Here is a 12,287-nt window from a genome sequence, read left to right as displayed (position 1 = left end):
CAAGGAATTAGGAGTGACGAATTTATATCCGAAGATCAGGATATGAAGTAGCCATGCGGATAGTCACATGTGGTGTAGCCTATTAGAGGCATAGTATCGGTTGAACTTGAACATCTATGTAATCATTTCAAGAAATAATATAAAGCTTGGTTATGTTATCCGATGTGTTAAATGACTATGTGAAATTCTTGTATGGTGACTTGGAAAACTTTGAGAAAGTTCTAGGGTAGAGTATGAGTATGTGTGAATGTGTCACACCCCGAAAACCGAAGGCGGAAACATTTCCGGGGCGGACTCCACGTTGAGTATCAAATCCAATGTACATAGTAAGCAAGTAAACAACCATTACATTACATATTAGAATTTACATCTGTTCAAAAGTAAAGTGTTACAAGTGATGATACATATGTATATATATATATATATATATATATATATATATATATATATATATATATATATATATACACAGACACACACACACATATATATAGACAAAAGTAGAGACGAGTCTTCTGTACGCTCCGTCTTCTCCAAAAAGGTTCGTTGGGTACTTGTCTAAAATGGACCTGAGAATACAAGAAGTTTGAAAATCAGCATAAAGCTAGTGTGTTCATAAGATGTTTGTTTTCTAAAAAGGTACGAGTTTCCTTTGTTTTTCCGAAAAGATTGATACCCAAGAAAATCCTATATTTTCTTAAAAGTAATGTTTGGTTAACTGTTAGGTTACACGATTCTGGTTATGTACAATTATCATCCCAGGAAAATCCTATATTTTCCTAAAAGTAAGTTTAGTTATTGAATCCCAATGTAATGTTTGATTACCTTTTATACTTGTTATATTAGCTAGGTATTCTGATATCCTAATTGTGTTACATTTGAATGTACCTAGATGTGTGCCTTCATATTCGTATTCTTATCCTTGATAATATTCATATTCATATTTTATATTTGTATTCGTATTTATATTTGTAGTCCTATTTGTATTCGTATTCCTACTCCTAATCCTAATTCTAATTCTATTCGTATTCGTATTCGTATTCGTATTCGTATTCGTATTCGTATTTGCAGTCGTATTCGTATCCCTATTCCTACTCCTAATACTATTTGTATTCGTATTCGTATTCGCAGTCGTGTTCGTATCCCTATTCCCACTCTTAGTACTATTCGTATTCGTATTCGTATTCGTATTCGTTCTAATCCTAGTTATGCTTTCGTATTCGTATTCGTATTAGTTCTAATTGATGATTAGTATGAATTATTTGTAGATTATGAAATATAATTTAGATTGTAACATTTTATCAAGAATTCTAGGATTAGTCTGAAAGCGAACTTCATAATTCGAACTATTTGATAAACACAGTTTTCGATATTAAAACATACAGAATATAGACATCTAAACTGAAAACAATAAGTAGGAGTACAAGATTTCCTTGTACTTTTGCTTGTATTCCCCCCTGAAAACATTTGAAAAAGGGTAGGGGTATGAACTCACCGGTTGAGAAACGCGTCGGTTTGGATCTTAAACGTCAGTTCTGGGTTTGCAAACACACAAGATTCCTATGTATTATGAAAAGATACAGATTTGTATCTAATTAGGACTTAAATTGTTTATTTGTTAGGGACATATGCTTCTAGATGCGAAAACACTTCATTACAAGTGTTTGGAGGGACCCGGGTGGCATTTAAGGACACATATGGCTTGGATATGGAGTTTACTCTTCAAGAGTAAACTCATACTAGATTTTTCGATCCTAAGTCCCATTCCCCATGAGTTTACGGCCGTAAACTCATGGTGGGGTGTTTTATGGTGCAAAATGACTTTGAATCAATTGGATAAATTAGCTAGGATCACATCTAGGGCATTGGAATGGATTTATCACACATATGGACCATTTATTGGAGTTTACGGCAGTAAACTTGGAGTTTACGGCTGTAAACTCCCCCTCACACTAAATCCTTGTTGTTTTGGTGGTCCTTAATTAATCACATGTGATTTCAAGCTATTTTGCAAGTCTAAGGATAAAATTCGGGCATCATTTGACATAGTTTTAGGAGTTTACGGCCCAAGACTCCCACTTATGGCCGTGAACTCCTTAGGGGGGTGTTTTCCTTGAGTTTTAGGCACCTAATTCGTTTATGTTTGATTGTAGAATTCATCCCAAGGCTATTGGTGTGTTTAAATGGCAATTTAACACCATAGAAGGAGTTTACTCTCCATGATAATGAGTTTACGGCCCAAGCATGATCTTGGGCAGTAAACTCATGTTTACTCCTCTAAATTGATGTTCAAGGTGTTCCAATTCCAGTTCCATAATTCTATAAGTCATATCTAAGCATCAATGGTGTTTTGGAAGGGTTTAAAGGCATAAAAACCCCTTTTATATGTGTTCACGGCCCAAGGGTGTTCCAGGGCCGTAAACACATGATTTTGGTCCTAAATCATAGATAAATCACGAATTTGAAGGCTAATAATGATATACTAGGAGTTGGGGAAGATACCTTGATGATTTGAAGCCTTAAATTAATGTTTTTGGACCCTTAGATTTGATTTGAGGAGAGAGGTTAGAGAGAGAATAGTGAGAGAGAGGAAAGGCTTCAAATGAAGTCTTTTGAGCCTTAAATAGGTCCTAAGTTCGGGACACGGTGGAATTCTACCCGATACCGACGTTAAACGGGGCTTTTGGTCGCACCCGATTAAGCTATCGTAACCCGGCGGGATAGAATTTGGAGATTTTCAATTTAATGATTTTGGGCCATTTTCGTGAGTTTCTAAAGGATTTGAGCACTTATAAGATTAAAACAAACTTATAAGTTTAAATAACTTAGCCCAAAAAACGAGATCGGAACGAACCGCTATAGACGGGTTTTATGGACGAAATGGGTTTTCGGCGATGGACTACTTCAGGTTGTCACATTATCCCCCCGTTAGAGGGAATTTCGTCCCGAAATTCAAACTTTAGATACGATGTAAGGATTCGGAAAGAAATACGGATACTTCTACTTTGTTGGATTTTTGCGCTCTCAAGTGAATTCGAGTTCTAGTGTGGCTTTCCGGCGAATCTTCACTGTTGAGATATGACTTTGTTTCATACGTTTGGTCTTTCGATCTATAGTTTTGATTGGTTCTGCCGTGGGGTTCAAACTTTCGTTGATTTCGGTCTTATCGAAGGAATTTCTAGGGTTTCATCGGGTAGATACTCCTTAAGGACAGAGACGTGGGATATCGGATGGATGCTGCTAAGTCCTGAGGGTAGTCGGAGTTTGTAGGCTACGGAATCAATCCTAATGAGGATTTCAAAAAGTTCTATATTCCTTGGGATGCGTGTTTCAAAATGTAACACGCCATCTTTCTCATTGTTGGCTACCTTGATGGAGGACGTTTGGGTTACTAATTGAGGACTATGTTTATGAAGAGATTCGAATGAATAGGTAACAGTTTATCTTTCAGGACTAGAATTGAAAAAGAATTGCAAGTAGAAGGGTTGTCGAAGAGGAATATACCTGAGGCAACGGTGGGATCGGCAGCTATCTCACCTTGTCCTATAGCTAGGACTCTTCCAGTGTTGCCAGTTGTTGCTGCATCGGGGCAGTTTCTCTTATAATGCCCGACTTTACCGCAACTATAACAGGCCTGACTGATGCCCACTCCGAAAGCTTGATTTGTTGGTGTTCTGCAACTCCACGCAAGGTGACCCTCTTGGCTATAATTTTTGCAAAATTTTACACGACAGGGACCGGGGATGTAGTGGTGGTAGCTGCACTGGTTACACCACAGGAGAACACCGGCATATCCGGTGATAGGTGCTTGGGCTGAGGAACCGATGACAGATATGGCAGCGAGGGTAGTGGCAGCGTGGATTGCCACCAGCTGTTGTTTCTTCGAGAACTCCTGTGATGGCTGACATTTCTCCCCCGCCTCCTAAAACTTTCTTTTCTCACCACTTCTTTCTGTCGGTTCAGGAGTGGTGATCCTCACTATGGTCGATCAAGATTTGCGCTAGGCATTTGGCGCTGTCGTATGTATCCGGATTTGCAGCTAAAACGTTTCCTTTGGTTGGCTGGGTCAACCCCCAGATGAACCTCTCTACCTTCTTGCTTTTCGGGGTAACCATCCCCAGACAAAGAAGTGCCAAGTCGTCAAACCTGGAGGTGTAGGCGGCGATATCGGAACCTTTCATCTTCAGGTTCCAGAATTCATGCTCCAGCTTCTGAATTTCACCCCGAGGGAAATACTCTGCGTGCAGAAGTTCCTTCATAACTTCCCAACCCATAGCATTGGCTACAGGTAGAGTTAGGGATTTGCCTCGGCCGTTCCACCAAGTCAGAGCTTTATTGGTGAGAGTGCAGGCGGCAAACTTCACCTTGTCGGATTCTGAACAAGCACAGATCTCGAAGATAGATTCGATCTTCTCTAACCACCGAGTTAGAGCAATGACACCTCCTGTGCCATCGAAGAATGTGGGTTTCGCGTTCATAAAGTCTTTATAGGAACACTCCTTTCGGTGTCCCTGGCTACCTTCCTGGTTTTGAGGCTGGGGACCACCTCCTGAACTACCGGGGTTCGTTTGCGACATGGCTGTCGTAAATGCTGCAGTTAAAACTGTCTGAAGGGTTGCCAGGTCGATTTGAAGAGAAGGTAGTGGTGGAGGAGGATTGTTGTTGGTCTTTGGGTTGGGTCTCTTTCTTGGAGGCATCTTGATCTAATAAGATCAGGAAAGAGAGGATGGTAAGTCCTCCGAATTGAATCAAGAGATATGAAACAAGGGATATCTCTTTACGACAGACATAGAATTCTGTTTAAGCGATAAAGTAGGAATGAATTTTCAAAACAGATACACTATCGCTAAAGGAATGATTGAGGAGCAACGCTGGGATGAGGATTTCTATAACAAATTTGGCTCGAGAAATACTCCCATAGTATTTCATGTCTCGCTGCAGCGACGACTCATTGTTTGGGTATTGGGTAAGTTTTAGGCATGTTGTACACCACAGTCACTCCCATGCACATGTTGGCCGTGTCTCGAATGAATATAGTTGGCCAAGCTATATTGATCCTAGACACGACTACATAACTGCCTAGGTTTAACCGCAGCGTACAACACCCATTTACTTATGTTTTGTTCTACTTGTAGTTACGGATCTCGACGGTTCGATATACTTGTATACTTTTGAAATTACTTATATTTTAAGGTATACTTTTTGTTCAGAGCACTTAGGCCCCTTAGTGTTTATAGTCTTATACCATGTAAGGTCTGGTATACTTAGTTCACTATAAACAAGGGCTCTTATACCAATCTGTCACACCCCGAAAACCAAAGGCAGAAACATTTCCGGGGCGGACTCCACGTTGAGTATCAAATCCTATGTACATAGTAAGCAAGTAAACAACCATTACATTACATATTATAATTTACATCTGTTCAAAAGTAAAGAGTTACAAGTGATGATACATATGTATGTATATATATATATATATATATATATATATATATAGATATAGATAAAAGTAGAGACGAGTCTTCTGTACGCTCCGTCTTCTCCAAAAAGGATCGCTGGGTACCTGTCTAAAATGGACCTGAGAATACAAGCAGTTTGAAAATCAGCATAAAGCTGGTGAGTTCATAAGATGTTTGTTTTCTGAAAAGGTACGAGTTTCCTTTGTTTTTCCGAAAAGATTGATACCCAAGAAAATCCTATATTTTCTTAAAAGTAATGTTTGGTTAACTGTTAGGTTACACGATTCTGGTTATGTACAATTATCATCCCGGGAAAATCTTATATTTTCCTAAAAGTAAGTTTAGTTATTGTATCCCAATGTAATGTTTGATTACCTTTTATACTTGTTATATTAGCTAGGTATTCTGATATACTAATTGTGTTACATTTGAATGTACCTAGATGTGTGCCTTCATATTCGTATTCTTATCCTTGATAATATGCATATTCGTATTTTATATTTGTATTCGTATTTATATTTGTAGTCCTATTCGTATTCGTATTCCTACTCCTAATCCTAATTCTAGTTCTATTCGTATTCGTATTTGCAGTCGTATTCGTATCCCTATTCCTACTCCTAATACTATTTGTATTCGTATTCGTATTCGCAGTCGTGTTTGTATCCCTATTCCCACTCTTAGTACTATTCGTATTCGTAGTCGTATTCGTTCTAATCCTAGTTATGCTTTCGTATTCGTATTCGTATTAGTTCTAATTGATGATTAGTATGAATTATTCGTAGATTATGAAATATAATTTAGATTGTAACATTTTATCAAGAATTCTAGGATTAGTCTGAAAGCGAACTTCATAATTCGAACTATTTGATAAACACAGTTTTCGATATTAAAACATACAGAATATAGACATCTAAACTGAAAACAATAAGTAGGAGTACAAGATTTCCTTGTACTTTTGCTTGTATTTCCCCCTGAAAACATTTGAAAAAGGGTAGGGGTATGAACTCACCGGTTGAGAAACGCGTCGGTTTGGATCCTAAACGTCAGTTCTGGGTTTGCAAACACACAAGATTCCTATGTATTATGAAAAGATACAAATTTGTATCTAATTAGGACTTAAATTGTTTATTTGTTAGGGACATATGCTTCTAGATGCGAAAACACTTCATTACAAGTGTTTGGAGGGACCCAGGTGGCATTTAAGGACACATATGGCTTGGATATGGAGTTTACTCTTCAAGAGTAAACTCATACTAGATTTTTCGGTCCTAAGTCCCATTCCCCATGAGTTTACGGCCGTAAACTCATGGTGGGGTGTTTTATGGTGCAAAATGACTTTGAATCAATTGGATAAATTAGCTAGGATCACATCTAGGGCATTGGAATGGATTTATCACACATATGGACCATTTATTGGAGTTTACGGCAGTAAACTTGGAGTTTACGGCCGTAAACTCCCCCTCACACTAAATCCTTGTTGTTTTGGTGGTCCTTAATTAATCACATGTGATTTCAAGCTATTTTGCAAGTCTAGGGATAAAATTGGGGCAACATTTGACATAGTTTTAGGAGTTTACGGCCCAAGACTCCCACTTATGGTGGTGAACTCCTTAGGGGGGGTGTTTTCCTTGAGTTTTAGGCACCTAATTCGTTTATGGTTGATTCTAGAATTTATCCCAAGGCTATTGGTGTGTTTAAATGGCAATTTAACACCTTAGAAGGAGTTTACTCTCCATGATAATGAGTTTACAGCCCAAGCATGATGGGCAGTAAACTCATGTTTACTCCTCTAAATTGATGTTCAAGGTGTTCCAAGTCCAGTTCCATAATTCTATAAGTCATATTTAAGCCTCAATGATGTTTTGGAAGGGTTTAAAGCCATAAAAACCCCTTTTATATGTGTTCACGGCCCAAGGGTGTTCCAGGGCCGTAAACACATGATTTTGGTCCTAAATCATAGATAAATCACGAATTTGAAGGCTAAGGATGATATACTAGGAGTTGGGGAAGATACCTTGATGATTTGAAGCCTGAAATTGATGTTTTTGGACCCTTAGATTTGATTTGAGGAGAGAGGTTAGAGAGAGAGAGTAGTGAGAGAGAGGAAAGGCTTCAAATGAAGTCTTTTGAGCCTTAAATAGGTCCTATGTTCGGGACACGGCGGAATTCTACCCGATACCGACGTTAAACGGGGCTTTTGGTCGCACCCGATTAAGCTATCGTAACCCGGCGGGATAGAATTTGGAGATTTTCAATTTAATGATTTTGGGCCATTTTCGTGAGTTTCTAAAGGATTTGAGCACTTATAAGATTAAAAAAACTTATAAGTTTAAATAACTTAGCCCAAAAAACGGGATCGGAACGAACCGCTATAGACGGGTTTTATGGACGAAATGGGTTTTCGGCGATGGACAACTTCGGGTTGTCACAGAATGGTAGTAGAGGCCTATACTACCGGAAGCACATGACTCACACTTGGATCAGGGAACGTTAAAAGGTTAAAAAGGCGCTAGTAATTGATTCTGTTTTGTTCATGACTGTCGTTACCATCGTTTCGGTAATGACTAAGAAGATGATTATTATTCTGACCCTAGTGGTCATACCATATCGAGTCTAACTAAGATATGTGTACGTCCCACAAAATTGCTTGACGTATCAATCCGATCCACTTGATGGTGCGGAGTCCCAATCAAGTTGATGATGCAAGATAGAATGGAGAAGAAGGAGAACAATAACTTGATGAATCTATGATGTATTTGATGGGTTTTAGGCATAAGAACAATCCTATGTGCTCATACAAACCCTAATGCTTGGATCTAGGTTTCTCTATTGTACATGCTTTGAATCCAAGACTAATAAACTTAGATCTAACATATTATGAACTGAACTAGGGTTTAGAGAATTACCTTTGATTGTTATATAGCAATAACAATCAATTCCTTGCTTGGATTGGCCTTAGAAAGCTTAGTGCCTCAAGTGCTGCACCTCTAATGGAGTCACAAACACCATATACAACTTGGATGAAGAGGAGAAGAAGAGAGGCTGCCCAAAAACGGCTGGAAACCCTAGAGAATCAGTTGTCCGCGTTTTTGGAGCCTAAGGGGTCCTTTATATACTTGTGTGGGCTGTTAGGGTTTCAGTCAAAACCCTAATGGACAGCTTAAACTCTAAGCAGCCCATGGAATCTTCTGGATAAGGCCATGGACGAAAATATGATGGGCTTCCATCATAATTTCGTTCACCCCTTATTCCTTTAGCATTCCTTAGCCCAATAACTCAATTATCCAATAATTGCAGTCCAGTCCCCTAAGTTCAATTAATCTCTTTTAGCCACAAAATTAATTATCAATTAATTCTTGACTAATATTAATTAAACAATATGATTTCTCTTTTAATATATTATTCTCATAATATATTAATAAATCATATTTAAACCTTTCTCTCCTTAAATCATCCTACATATTGCTATGGTGAAGGCAACCCAAAAGGACCATGCTCATAATCGGGTCAAGTACATACCAAAATAGTTATGGACTTAGACACAAATCCAACAGTCTCCCACTTGGATAAGTCTAATAACTATTTTCTGTATGACTTCAGAACCTGATCAGCAATCGTAGCTTTCAAAAGCCGCTGCCAACTCTGATCTTATCAGATAGCGTGTCCTCTAGATAAGGGATTATATATTCCTCCATTCTCAAGATATCGTATAGACAAAAGACATGAGTTTCAATCATTCTCTCTATACTGTTTTCCCGACTTCCGATTTATGACGACTAACAACAGATTACAATTGAACACATCAACTTAGTCCCGGCTTGGCCAAGCGCTTAGGTGTCATCATTAAATCATCGAGAGTCCCACAGATATCGCTTTTATCCCACTTTGGATAAAAGGAATGGAGAAACTTCGACTCAAATGCTCGCTTGCATTTACTGATCGAATCACACACAACAATAAGTTTTATAACACCAAGTTACTGGTGCGTTTACTTATTAACAATGTGCAACCGACCGGCAAATAACAACTCACACGTCTCGGTTTCAAGAATATACAATATTATCGTCTCACTAATCACTCGTGATAAAACCATTAAGTGATCCAAGTGAGCGTGGGTTTAATCCAATACTTTAATCTTATCAAAGCACTCATGAACTCTGCAGCAAACTTGTGCTATGTCTAAACACTTCGGACAATCTACAGACAGATTCATGACAATCTTCCTTCATACTTACTCCCTACGTATGACCGACTGTGGATGTTTGAATAACCTAGTTATTCTGGAAGTCAAAACATGCAAATTGAAACATAAGAATAATACTTAATCCTACATGGCCTCAAACTTGTGAGTAAATAAAACACTTCTATTTATCCACCATATTGATCACTCATTATTTATCATTTAATGTTTCGGATAATCAACTCATTACTTAAATTACAACAACAATTGTCCCATGCTCTAAGCATGCACACTTTGTTTCCTATGGTCCATGCTTTTTGAAATAGAACAATTGAAAACTTTTCCAATGATTCTCATTTCACAATTCCTCAATCCCCATTATTAGTGTAAGAACACAAGGTTCTTCCACTACTAGAATATGCTACATTCTAACATTTTACGCAACGATCCTTTCATAAAGTCATAGCACAAAAGTCACCAAGACTTGGCTAATGAAATTACAAATTACTTTCTTAGGAATTGTTACAAGACAATTCCATAGACGTGAAGTCTCACATTCAAAGTACATTCCTTTGAACATCCTTCTTGCATAAAGTTTTCTAATCTAGACACAGAATCTCAATATCCAACTCCCAATATGGAAACATTTCCACATTTGCCATATGACAACTCATTCTTAATAGAATCTTATCTATTCATAATAATGTCGATATGGTCCATCCAATACCATACTTCCAACTACTCACAAGCGACCAATCCTTAGTGAACTTTGGATCGTCCTTTGATAGTTGTTTAATTATTTTAATCAAAACCCATTCTAGTCCTTTTTCCCTCTAAATGCGCTAGACATTTGAAAAATTTTTAGAATGGTAAATTATTATAGCATTTGCAATCGATCCTTTACCCGAAGCGTATGGGACACGATGGATAATGTCTTACATAAAGATATGATACTTTACCAATATTTTGCCATACTATTTTATGTGTCATGTTCTCACAATTCGAACTATGAAGAGGGATGCCGTAATCATAATCGAATTTAAAGAACACACAATGTATCCTTTGACTGAAAATATTAAAATTTCTTAATCTAAGCTTTAGATTTTGAAACGAAGTATAATATTCTCTCCCTTAATTATAGCAAAACAACTTTTCAACCCATGCAACTTTGCAAATTTGAATCTTTGTTTTTCTATAATTAATATTGCTAACTTGCAATACTCGCCATAATAATCCTACAATCATAACACTTATGCTCCCACTATCATGATTATCATATAAGCATAACACTTATGCTCCCACTAGCTTTGACATGTATTCAGAAAACAAATGAACTTCTAGAAAACAATGCCTATTGAATTTCTGAGATTCATATTTCTAATATCAGATGCTTCGATAAGCCTTTATCTAAGCTTCTTAAACTTATACACCTTTGCCTTATATAGCTCATATGTGTGTTTAAACAATTTAGAACTTATGTTACTAAGTTCCAAATGTTCAAACTAATTGCCAAATCTCACAATTCGAACTATGGAAAGGGATGTCGTAACCATAATCGAATTTGAGAATACAATTTTTCACAATCGCTATCTTCTTAAAATCTATCTTAGTGAAAGCATTTCCTCACATTCATTTTCATGAAGGAGGGAATCTTATGACACTTAGATTTTATGGTGTATGAGTTCCTATCCATGTGAATTTGCCAAAACCAAGGTTTGTGACAAATCCAAACTAATATGGACTGAACTTTCTTAATCTTGATTTCTTGCCTTATGGTAACACGAGTGCCCACCATGTCTTCCAAGTAGTTTAGTAACTTGTGGTTACATATCAATGTACTTTCCATCGACTAAGGCTCTAGTATGCATTCAAATGAGAACTCATAGAACTCACATACACAATTAACTCAATTGGAATGGCATAGAAACAAAATAATGTCAGCACGACAGGTTGTAAACCTCAAGTCGTGTGCTAGTGATGATCGATAAGGTATATTCTTGATTTGTTCTTGAAACCTTTCAAGACCATTAAGACTCCCACTGACTCCTTGACATATAAGATTCTCTTGTCAAGAAACATTTCTTGACAAAGCAAATACTCAAGAGTTAGTGTAGTTCTTATCAAGACAAAACACTTCACATAATTGGTCCTAGTTGGTCTTTGTCTTATCCAAGACATCACAACTTACCAATTTCTAATGTGCAAGAATAAGAAAACTTTTTCAAATTCCACATTTGTTAAGTGTTATAAACCTACTAAAGACTTTTTCACTCAATGTCACAATCTTGACTCTAAGACTTGATATTGGAACGAAGTATGATTGACTCTTTGATATAACCATTTCTACAACTCTCGATTCCTCTTCTTAGACATGCAAATGCACTAAGACTCGCTTAGAGGATCAATTGAGATATGGTTCTTAATCATTAAGACTTATCATAAAACACAATAAAAGGTACTCTCCCTTCTTCTTAGAAAAGAGAAACTTTTATCTTTCTGCCTTCTTGATTCTTCTTTATTCGTTCTACTATTCATTGAAACCTTTTCAATCAACTCAGAATTACACTTATTCTTATAAGCATAATCATATTTACTAACCTTTAGTAAATCATGACGAATATCTTTGTCACTCTTGTGGTGGACTTGAT

Source organism: Lactuca sativa, chromosome 3 (assembly GCF_002870075.4).
Source record: "Lactuca sativa cultivar Salinas chromosome 3, Lsat_Salinas_v11, whole genome shotgun sequence".
NCBI lineage: Eukaryota > Viridiplantae > Streptophyta > Magnoliopsida > Asterales > Asteraceae > Lactuca > Lactuca sativa.
Note: the sequence above shows the minus strand (reverse complement) of the source record.